Genomic DNA, 12,419 nt, shown 5'->3' with positions numbered 1-12,419 from the left:
TTCTGTTATTGAGCTGCATGAGCTGCTTGTAAATTTTGGAAATTAATCCTTTGTCAGTTGCTTCATTTGCAAATATTTTCTCCCATTCTGAGGGTTGTCTTTTGGTCTTGGTTTCCTTTGCTGTGCAAAAGCTTTGAAGTTTCATTAGGTCCCATTTGTTTACTTTTGTTTTTATTTCCATTTCTCTAGGAGGTGTGTCAAAAAGGATATTGCTGTGATTTATGTCATAGAGATTTCTGCCTATGTTTTCCTCTAAGAGTTTGATAGTTTCTGGCCTTACATTTAGGTCTTTAATCCATTTTGAGCTTATTTTTGTGTATGGTGTTAGGGAGTGATCTAATCTCATACTTTTACATGTACCTGTCCCGTTTTCCCACCACCATTTATTGAAGAGGCTGTCCTTTCTCCACTGTACATTCCTGCCTCCTTTATCAAATATAAGGTGACCATATATGCGCGGGTTTATCTCTGGGATTTCTATCCTGTTCCAATGATGTATCTTTCTGGTTTTGTGCCAGTACCATACTGTCTTGATTACTGTAGATTTGTAGTATAGTCTGAAGTCAGGGAGCCTGATTCCTCCAGCTCCGTTTTTCGTTCTCAAGATTCTTTGGCTATTTGGGGTCTTTTGTGTTTCCATACAAATTGTGAAATTTTTTGTTCTAGTTCTGTGAAAAATGCCAGTGGTAGTTTGATAGGGATTGCATTGAATCTGTAGATTGTTTTGGGTAGTAGAGTCATTTTCACAATGCTAATTCTTCCAATCCAAGAACATGGTATATCTCTCCACCTATTTGTATCATCTTTAACTTCTTTCATCAGTTTCTTATAATTTTCTGCATATAGGTCTTTTGTCTCCTAAGGTAGGTTTATTCCTAGATATTTTATTCTTTTTGTTGCAATGGTAAATAGGAGTGTTTTCTTGATTTCACTTTCAGATTTTTCATCATTAGTGTATAGGAATGCCAGAGATATCTGTGCATTAATTTTGTATCCTGCAACTTTACCAAATACATTGATTAGCTCTAGTAGTTTTCTGGTAGCATCTTTAGGATCCTCTATGTATAGTATCATGTCATCTGCAAACAGTGACAGCTTTACTTCTTCTTTTCCACTTTGGATTCCTTTTATTTCCTTTTCCTCTCTGATTGCTGTGGCTAAAACTTCCAAAACTATGTTGAATAAGAATGGTGAGAGTGGGCAACCTTGTCTTGTTCCTGATCTTAGTAGAAATGCTTTCAGTTTTCCACATTGAGGATGATGTTTGCTGTGGGCTTGTCATATATGGCCTTTATTACGTTGAGAAATTTCCCGCTATGCCTACTTTCTGGAGGGTTTTTATCATACGTGGGTGTTGATTTTTGTCAAAAGCTTTCTCTGCATCTATTGAGATGATCATATGGTTTTTCTCCTTCAATTTGTTAATATGGTTTATCACATTGATAGATTTGCATATATTGAAGAATCCTTGCATTCCTGGAATAAACCCCACTTGATTATGGTGTATGATCCTTTTAATGTGCTGTTGGATTGTGTTTGCTTGTATTTTGTTGAGGATTTTTGCATCTATGTTCATCAGTGATACTGGCCTGTAGTTTTCTTTCTTTGTGGCATCCTTGTCTCGTTTTGGTATCAAGGTGATGGTGGTCTCGTAGAAGGAATTTGGGAGTGTTCCCCCCTCTGATATATTTTGGAAGAGTTCGAGAAGGATAGGTGTTAGCTCTTCTCTAAATGTTTGATAGAATTCGCCTGTGAGGCCATCTGGTCCTGGGCTTCTGTTTGTTGCCAGATTTTTAATCACAGTTTCAATTTCAGTGCTTGTGATTGGTCTGTTCATATTTTCTATTTCTTCCTGATTCAGTCTTGGCAGTTTGTGCATTTCTAAGAGTTTGTCCATTTCTTCCAGGTTGTCCATTTTATTGGCATAGAGTTGCTTGTAGTAATCTCTCATGATCTTTTTTATTTCTGCAGTAGTAGTTGTTACTTCTCCTTTTTCATTTCTAATTCCATTGATTTGAGTCTTCTCCCTCTTATTATTGATAATTCTGGCTAATGGTTTATCAATTTTGTCTTCTCAGAGAACCAGCTTTTAGTTTTATTGATCTTTGCTATCGTTTCCTTCATTTCTTTCTGATCTGGTATTTGTGATTTCATTTCTTCTGCTAACTTTGGGTTTTTTTTGTTCTTCTTTCTCTAATTGCTTTAGGTGTAAGGTTAGGTTGTTCATTTGAGTTGTTTCTTCTTTCTTAAGGTTGGACTGTATTGGTATAAACTTCCTCTTAGAACTGCTTTTGCTGCATCCCACAGGTTTTTGGTCGTCGTGTTTTCATTGTCATTTGTTTCTAGGTATTTTTTGATTTCCTCTTTGATTTCTTCAGTGATCTCTTGGTTATTAACTAGCGTGTTGTTTAGCTTCCATGTGGTTGTATTTCTTACAGATTTTTTCTTGTAGTTGATATCTAGTCTCATAGAATTGTGGTCACAAATGATACTTGATACGATTTCAATTTTCTTCAATTTATCAAGGATTGATTTGTGACCCAAGATATGATCTATCCTGGAGAATGTTCCATGAGCACTTGAGAAGGATATGTATTCTGTTGTTTTAGAAGGCAATGTCCTATAAATATAAATTAAGTGTATCTTGTTTAATGTATCATTTAAGGCTTGTGTTTCCTTATTTACTTTCATTTTGGAGGACTTGTCCATTGGTGAAAGTGGGGTGTTAAAGTTCCCTACTATGATTGTGTTACTGTTGATTTCCCCTTTTATGGCTGTTAGTATTTGCCTTTTGTATTGAGGTGATCCTATGTTGGGTGCATAAATATTTGCAATTATATCTTCTTCTTGGATTGATCCCTTGATCATTGTGTAATCTCCTTCTTTGTTCCTTGTAATAGGTTTTGTTTTAAAATCTATTTTGTCTCATATGAGAATTGCTACCCCAGCTTTCTTTTGATTTCCATTTGCATGGAATATCTTTTTCTATCCCCTTTCTGTCTGTATGTGTCCCTAGGTCTGAAGTGGGTCTCCTGTAGACAGCATATATACGGGTCTTGTTTTTGTATCCATTCAGCCAACCTCTGTCTTCTGGTTGGAACATTTAATCCATTTACTTTTAAGGTAATTATTGATAGTATGTTCCTCTTACCATTTTGTAAATTGTTTTGGGTTTATTCTTGTAGGTCTTTTTCTTCTCTTGTGTTTCATGCACAGAGAAGTTCCTTTAGCATTTGTTGTAAAGCTGGTTTTGTTGTGCTACATTTGCTTAGGTGTTGCTTGTCTGTAAATTTTTCAATTTCTCTGTCGTATCTGAATGACATCCTTGCTGGACAGAGGCATATTGATTGTAGGTTTTTCCCTTTCATCTCTTTAAATATGACCTGCCACTCCCTTCTTGCTTGCAGAGTTTCTGCTGAAAGATTAGCTGTTAACCTTATGGGGATTCCCTTGTATATTATTTGGTCTTTTTCCCTTGCTGCTTTTAAGTTTTTTTCTTTGTATTTAATTTTTGGTAGTTTGATTATTATGTGTCTTGGCGTGTTTCTCCTTGGATATATCCTGTATGGGACTCTCTGTGCTTCATGGACTAAATTAACTACTTCCTTTCCCATATTAGGGAAGTTTTCAACTATAGTCTCTGCAAATATTTTCTCAGTCCCTTTCTTTTCTTCTTCTGGGTCCCTTATAATTCGAATGTTGCTGCATTTAATGTTGTCCCAGTGGTGTCTGAGACTGTCCTCAATTCTTTTCATTCCTTTTTCTTTATTCTGCTCTGAGAAAAACACTCCCATTTACCATACTTCTACTATTTTATCTTCCAGGTCACTTATCTGTTCTTCTGCCTCAGTTATTCTGCTATTGATCCCTTCTAGAAAATTTTTAATTTCATTTTTTTGTGTTGTTCATCACTGTTTGTTTGCTCTTTAGTTCTTCTAGGTCCTTGTTAAACGTTTCTTGTATTTTCTCCATCCTATTTCCAAGATTTTGGATCACCTTTACTATCATTATTATGAATTCTTTTTCAGGTAGACTGCCTACTTCCTCTTCATTTGTTAGGTCTGGTGGGTTTTTACCTTGCTTCTTCATCTGCTGTTTCTCTGTCTTCTCATTTTACTTACCTTACTGTGTTTGTGGTCTCCTTTTCACAGGCTGCAGGTTCATAGTTCCCATTGTTTTTGGTGTCTGCCCCCAGTGGCTAAGGTTGGTTCAGTGGGTTTTGTGGGCTTCCTGGTAGAGGGTAGTGGTGCCTGTGTTCTGATGGAAGATGTTGGATCTTGTCTTTCTGGTGGGCAGGTCCACATCTGGTGGTGTCTTTTTGGGTGTCTGTGACCTTAGTATGATTTTAGGCAGTCTCTCTGCTAATGAGTGGGGTTGCTTTCCTGTCTTGCTAGTCATAGCTTGCTGATCATTGAGTGGAGCTGGGTCTTGGCATTGAGGTAGAGATCTCTGGGAGATTTTCACCGTTTGATATTAAGTGGAGCTGCGGGGGTCTCTGGTGGACCAATGTCCTGAATTTGGCTCTCCCAGCTCAGAGGCACAGCCCTGAGGCCTGGCTGGAGCACCAAGAGCCTGTCACCCACATGGCCCAGAATCAAAGGGAGAATAAAAGAAAGAAAGAAAGAAAGAGACATAAAATAAAATAAATGTATTAAAATAAAATTAGTATTAGAAACATTTTTAAGTAATTTAAAAAAAAAGAAACAAGGGAACAACCAATGCAAAAAAGAAATCACCAATGATAACAAGTCCTGAAAACTATACTAACAAAAAAAACAAAGAAAACACACACAAAAAAACGGCAGACAGAACCTTAGGACAAATGGTAACAGCAAAGCTATGCAGACAAAATCACACACAGAATCATACGCATACACACTCACAGAAAGAGAAAAAGGGGAATATACACACACACACACACACACACACACACATATATGTTGTTGGTCCCAAAGTCCACCTCCTCAGTTTGGGGTGACTAGTTGCCTATTCAGGTATTCCACAGATACAGGGTACATCAAGTTGACTGTGGAGATTTAATCTGCTGCTCATGAGGCTGCTGGGAGAGATTTCCCTTTCTCTTCTTTGTTTGCACAGTGTTGATTGTAGATTTTTTGATGATGGCCATTCTGAGCAGTGTGGGGTGGTACCTCATTGTAGTCTTGATTTGCAGTTCTCTAATAATTAGTGATGTTGAGCAGTTTTCCACGTGCCTCTTGGCCATCTGTATGTCTTCCTTGGTGAAATGTCAGTTTAGGTCTTATGACCATTTTTCAAATGGATTGTTTGTGCTTTTGATATTGAGCTCCATGAGCAGTTTGTATATTTTGGAGATTAATCCTTTGTCTGTTGTTTCATTTGCAAATATTTTCTCCCATACTGAGGGTTTTCTTTTTGTCTTGTTTCCTCTGCTGTGAAAAAGCTTTTAGGTTTAATTAAGTCTCACTTGTTTATTTTTCTTTCATTTCCGTTACTCTAGGAGGTGGGTCAAGAAAGATGTTGCTGTGGTTTATGTCAAAGAGTGTTTTTCTCATATTTTCCTCTAAGAGTTTTATAGTGTCTGGTATTACATTTAAGTCTTTAATGCATTTGGAGTTTATTTTTTTGTATGGTGTTAGGTAGTGTTCTAATTTCATTCTTTTACATGTAGCTGTCCAGTTTTCACAGCATCACTTATTGAAGAGGCCGCTTTTTCTCCATTTTATGTTCTGTCCTCCTTTGTCGTAAATTAGGTGACCATATGTACGTGGGTTGATCTTTGGGCATTCTATCCTGTACCCTTGATCTATATTTCTGTTTTTGTGCCAGTACCATACTGTCTTGATTACTGCAGCTTTGTGGTATAGTTTGAAGCCAGGGACCCTGATTCTTCCAAATCCATTTTCCTTTCTACGAATGCTTTGGCTAATCACGGATTGTGTTTCCATATGAATTGTAAATTTTTGTTTCTAATGCTGTGAAGAATGCCATTGGTAGTTTGATAGGGATTGCACTGAGTCTGTAGATTGCTTTGGGTAGTATGGTCATTTTCACAATATTGATTCTTCCAAGCCAAGAACATGGTATATCTCTCCATCTGTTGGTATCAACCTTAATTTCTTTCTTCAGTGTCTTATAGTTTTCTGCATACAATTATTTTGTCTCCCTTGGTAGGTTTATTCCTAGGTATTTTATTCTTTTTGTTGCAATGGTAAAGGGAGTGTTTCCTTAATTTCTCTTTCAGAATTTTCATCATTAGTGTATAGGAATGGAAGAGATTTCTGTGCATTAATTTTGTATCCTGTAACTTTACCAAATTCATTTGATTAGCTCTAGTAGTTTTCTGGTGGCATCTTTAGGATTATCTATGTATAGTATCATGTTATCTGCAAACAGTGACAGTTTTACTTCTTCTTTTCCAAATTGTATTCCTTTTACTTCTTTTTCTTCTCTGATTGCTGTGGCTAGGACTTCAAAAACTATATTGCATAATACTGGTGAGAATGGACATCCTTGTCTTTTTTCTGATTTTAGAGGAATTGCTTTCAGCTTTTCACCATTGAGAATGATGTTTGCTGTGGGCTTGTCCTATATGGCCTTTATTATGTTGAGGTAGGTTCCCTCTATGCCCACTTTCTGGAGAGCTTTTATCATAAATGGGTGTTGAATGTTGTCAAAAGCTTTCTCTGCATCTATTGAGATGATCGTATGGTTTTTATTCTTCAATTTGTTAATATGGTGTATCACATTGATTGATTTGCACATATTGAAGACTCCTTGCATCCCTGGGATAAATCCCACCTGATCATGGTGTATGACCCTGTAATGTGCTGTTGGATTCTGTTTGCTAGTATTTTGTTGAGGAATTTTGCATCTGTTTTCATCAGTGATATTGGTCTATAGCTTTCTTTTTTTGTGATATCTTTCTCTAGTTTTGGTATCAGGGTGACTGCGGCTTTGTAGAGTGAATTTGGGAGTGTTCCTCCCTCTGCTATATTTTGGAAGAGTTTGAGAAGTTTCGGTGTTAGCTCTCCTCTAAATGTGTGATAGAAGTCACCTGTGAAGCCACCTGGTTCTAGACTTTTGTTTGTTGGAAGATTTTTCATTATGGTTTCAATTTCATTGCTTGTAATATGTCTGTTTATATTTTGTAATTCTTCCTGGTACAGTCTTAGAAATTTGTACCTTTCCAAGAATTTGTCCATTTGTCATGGTTGTGCATTTTACTGGCATATAGTTGTTTGTAGTAGTCTCTTTTTAATCCTTTGTATTTCTGCGGTATCCATTGTAACTTCTATTTCATTTCTAATTTTATTGATTCGCGTCATCTCCCTTTTTTTCTTTATGAGTCTGGTTAAGGGTTTATCAATTTTGTTTATCTTCTCAAAGAACCAGCTTTTAGTTTTATTCATCTTTGCTATTGTTTTCTTTGTTTTCATTTCATTTATTTCTGCTCTGATCTTTATGATATCTTTTCTTCTACTCACTTTGGGTTTTCTTTGTTCTTATTTCTCTAGTTGTTTTAAGTGTAGCGTTAGATTGTTTGAGATTTTTCTTGTTTCTTGAGGTGACATTAAATTGCTCTAAACTTCCCTCTTAGAACTGCTTTTGCTGCATCCCATAGGTTTTGGGTCATTGTGTTTTCATTGTCATTTGTTTCTATGTATTCTTCTACTTCTTCTTTGATTTCTTCAGTGATCTCTTGGTTATTTAGTAGCACACTGTTTATCCTCCATGTATTTTTGTTTTTTACAGTTCTTTTTCCTGTAATTGATTTCTGATCTCATACCGTTTTGGTCAGGAAACGTGCTTGATATGATTTCAATTGTTTTAAATTTTCAAAGTTTTGATTTGTGACCCAAGATGTGATCTATCCTGGAGAATGTTCCATGTGCACTTGAGAAGAAAGTGTATTCTGCCTCTTCTGGGTGGAATGTTTTATAAATATCAATTAGATCTATCTAGTCTATTGTGTCATTAAAAGCTTGTGTTTCCTTATTTATTTTCTGTTTGGATGATCTGTCCATTGGTGCAAGTGGGGTGTTAAAGTCCCCTATTATTAATGTGTTACTGCCGATTTCTCCTTTCATGGTTGTTAGCATTTGTCTTACGTATTGAGGTGCTCCTATGTTGGCTGCATAAACATTTACAATTGTTATATCTTCTTCTTGGATTGATCCTTAGATAATTATGTAATGTCCCTCCTTATCTCTTGTAACAGTCTTTATTTTAAAGTCTATTTTATCTGATACAAGTATTGCTACTCCAGCTTTCTTTTGATTTCCGTCTGCATGGAATATCTTTTTCCATCCCTTCACTTTCAGTCTGTATGTGTTCCTAGGTCTGAAGTGGTCCCTTGTAGACAGCATATATATGGGTCTTGTTTTTGTATCCATTCAGCCAGTCTGTGCCTTTTTGCTGGGGGATTTGATCCATTTACATTCAAGGTTATTCCCAATATGCATGTTCCTCTTACCATATTCTTGTTTTTAGTTTGTATTTGTGGGTCTTTTTCTTCTCTTGTGTTTCCCACTTGGAGAAGTTCCTTTAGCATTTATTGTAAAGCTGGTTTGGTGGTGCTGAATTCTCCTAGCTTTTGCTTGTCTGAAAAGCTTTTGACTTCTCCAGCAAATCTGAATGAGATCCTTGCTAGGTTGAGTAATCTTGGTTGTAGGTTTTTCTCTTTCATCCCTTTAAGTATATCCTGCCATTTTCTTCTCGCCTGCAGAGTTTCCACTGAAAAATCAGCTGATAACCTTATGGGGATTCCTTTGTATGTTATTTTTTGTTTTTCCCTTGCTGCTTTTAATATTTTTTCTTTGAATTTAATTTTTGTTAGTTGGATTAGTATGTGTCTTGGTATGTTTTTCCTAGGGTTTTTCCTGTATGGCATTCTCTGTGCTTCCTGCACTTTGGTGACTATTTCCTTTCCCATATTAGGGAAGTTTTCAACTATAATCTCTTGAAATATTTTTTCAGACAATTTCTTTTCTGTTCTTCTTCTGGCACCCATATTATTCGAATGGTGGTGCGTTTAGTGTTGGCCCAGAGGTCTCTGAGATTGTCTTCTATTCTTTTCATTCTTTTTCCTTTATTCTGCTCCTTGGCCTTTATTTCCACCATTTTGCCTTCCAGCTCACTTATTCGTTCTTCTGCCTCAGTTATTCTGTTATTGATTCCTTCTAGTGTATTTTTCATTTCTGTCATTGTGTTGTTCATCTTTGTTTGTGCTTTATTTCTTCTAGATCTTCGTTAAACAGTTCTTGTATTTTCTCAGTCCATACCTCCATTCTATTTCTGAGATTCTGGATCATCTTTACTATCATTACTCTGAATTCTTTTTCAGGTAGATTTGTAGATTGCCTGTTTCCTCTTCATTTATTTGGTCTTGTAGGTTTTGACCTTGCTCCTTCATCTGTGACATAAGGTTTTGCCATCTCATTTTTTTTAATGAGTCAGATTGTGTTCCTGTCTTACTGGTTGTTTGGCCTGAGGCTTCCCACACTGGAGTTTGTAGGCTATTGGGTAGAGCTGGGTGTTGTTGCTGAGATTAGGAACTCCGTGAGACCTCACTCTGATGAATATTCCCTGGGGTCTGAGCTTCTCTGTTAGTCCAGTTGTGTTAGGACTCGGAGTTCCCACTGCAGGAGCTTTGGCCTGACCCTTGGCTCATGAACTAAGATCCTGTGAGCCACATGGGGTTGCAAAAAATGATAAGAAAAGAGGGAGAGCAATAACAAAGTAAAAATTAAAATTAGACTAGGAAACTATCAGATATGTTAGAAAGAACATAACAATAAAAGTAAAGATGAACCAACAACCAGAAGGTTCTTCAGTACCACAATAGTAAAAATAGAGGAGGAGGGAAAAGAAAAGAAAAAAGAGTGGGAAAAGGCCTTGGCTGTGGAGGGCAGGGCCTAAGCAAGGGCGAGGTTTCAGTGGGGGGCAGGGCCAATGCTTAGGACCTACAGGGCTGAAAAGGCCCTGGGGGCTGTGTGGGGCAGGGCTTAGGCTCAAGGAACAGAAGGGGCCCAGGCATGCCCTCCACCCCTGGTCTCAGAAGGCAAGAGACCTCACCTGGGAGCCCATCAGGCTTCCTGGGCTCGAGTGGGTGGGGCAAATGCCATCCTCTCCTCTCTCGCTCTTCCTGGAGAGTCCGTTCCACCTGCCTCTCCTGATCTCCCTGGCCTCAGAGGCACTGATCCTGTCTGGCCTCCAGTTCTCCTCCCCCCTCAGTCCCCCGACATCCTACCGGTTCACTTTGGGGTTCCTCCCGTCTCCTTGGGAGTCAGAATCCCCCACCAGCAGCTGGCAGGTGCCCTAGTTGTGGGGAGATGCTAACTCCGCATCTTCCCACACCACCATCTTCTCATGGTCTCCTCTAGTATTATTATTAAACTGTCATTTATTGAGAATTTACTATGTTCATGGTATTGTTCTGGGTATTTATATGCATTATCTCATTTAATTTCACAGTAACTCTACAAAGGAGGTGCTTATTTCATTCACGAAAAAGCTAAGGTGTAGAATGACTCAGTAACTCTTAAGTACTTGACCCAAAGCTGTTCAACTCTAAACACCAGTGGTGGACCTACAAATTTAACATCTGAAACAGATCCTTTTTTAAAATTTCTACTTCTGTAAAACAAAATTATTTCCAGTAAGTATTATTTTAAAATAATTGATTCAAAACAAGAATAAATTTCAACTTTAAGCATATTATTCAAGGTCAGTAGGATATTTCACATATACACCAAAACTTGCATCCACTAAACAAAAGGATTACATCTCATGGTTCATATGGGGTCTGTTTTAAATTTTATGAAAAATAAAATCCTCTAAGTGGTCATACAAACTAAAAGAATGATGTAACTTATATTCTGTTTCTTTGTCTTCACAATCACTGTGGTATTTATTTCAAATCTTCCATTTAAACACAGGAACAGGTGCACTACAGGTATTAGAGACACAAAGCACATATGAGATGAGCAGTAAAAATTCCAAACCATTATGAACTTACTCTCAAAGCCAACAAATGTAGCTGAGTCCGTGCGTACTAAGCACAAATTATGTAACTAAGAGTTTTTTAAATTAATGTAGAAGACAAAGGATAAGATACAAATATGTGCTACTGTGAAGCTTACACATATATTATCAAGTTACCCTAGTCATTGTTTAGAACTTAGAACAAAAGATTTTCTCAAGGTGTAGTGTATCACTGACGTTGAAAACTGCAAATGCATGTGATAATAAAATGCAAAACAACTTTTAATTTTTTATTATTGTCTTTAAATTCTCTATAGACAATACACCTCATATCGCCTGCACCTGAGGCTGACCCTTCCCACTACCACTGCTTTTGGTAAGTCACTGACACAGACAGCTTTCAATCTCCCAGTCACATCTGTACTTACTATTACTTGAGCTCAGTTATGTTCTTTCCTATTCACCCTTTAAATTCATGCAAATATCCACATGGTAGAAAGACCAGTTCTTCTCCAACATGGATCCCTATTAATAACTCCCCACTGTTAAGAAGGAAAGAAGAGTTCTTGGCCTCAGTTACGTTGAACATCCACCTGTTACTCAATAAACCTTTCTTTAAGATTGCTTCCTGTGCACAACTTACAAAGGGCTGCCTCACTGTAACCACAAGAGTTACAATCTTCTTCCTGTCGTTGTTAGTTTCACGTTCTCTTATTGTAAATTATGTGCATAAATTAGCATAATCTGGAAAAGTGGAAAAATCACTACAGTCACTGTCCGTTTAGTGAAAAGCAAGCTCATCATCTTTAATATTCTTTTCCAATGGCTGGACACATCCAAGAATCCCTCTGAAAATGTAGCCTAAAATAAAATATTAAAAATGGACTATAAATTAGAGGGGAGAGGGGAGAAAATAGGAATAAGAAGATATTTAGAATAATCCTGATAAAGTCAGGAAGTTTTGTGAGAAAAAACAATTGTACTTATGCTATTTTTTGTGCATTATACAGTATCAAATATGTATGCCATATATGTGAGAGAAAATTACCAGTGTCGATATGATCTCAATAAATATATTGTGAGTGAATGAGTTTGTAAAATAAATATTAGTTATACTGAGTCAGAATATTTTGTGTCATCTGTAGCTCTTTCTCCTACAGTGATTCCTGTAAATTGCAGCCAGATTATATTTGCCCCTAAGGGAACTTAATCTCTTGACAACTCTACTTTACTTACATTCATTAATCCCTACAGTAAATTGAGATAGTTAATAGTCATAAACTTCCCTATTTGGGAAATGGTGATATCAAGACATGGTGACAGGGAGTAATTCCCTTGAGTGCCTCAGGGTGAGTGACAAGAAAGGAGATGAGGGTGGATCCCTGAGACTTGCTACGAACAGAGCTCCAGCAAGAGTCACAGAATCTCAGGGTGAAAGGTACCTCAAAAGCCAT

The sequence above is a fragment of the Delphinapterus leucas genome, chromosome X (genome assembly GCF_059928025.1).
Source record: "Delphinapterus leucas isolate spDelLeu-1000000601 "Yukka" chromosome X, BTC_Dleu_Yukka2, whole genome shotgun sequence".
NCBI classification, from domain to species: domain Eukaryota; kingdom Metazoa; phylum Chordata; class Mammalia; order Artiodactyla; family Monodontidae; genus Delphinapterus; species Delphinapterus leucas.
Note: the sequence above shows the minus strand (reverse complement) of the source record.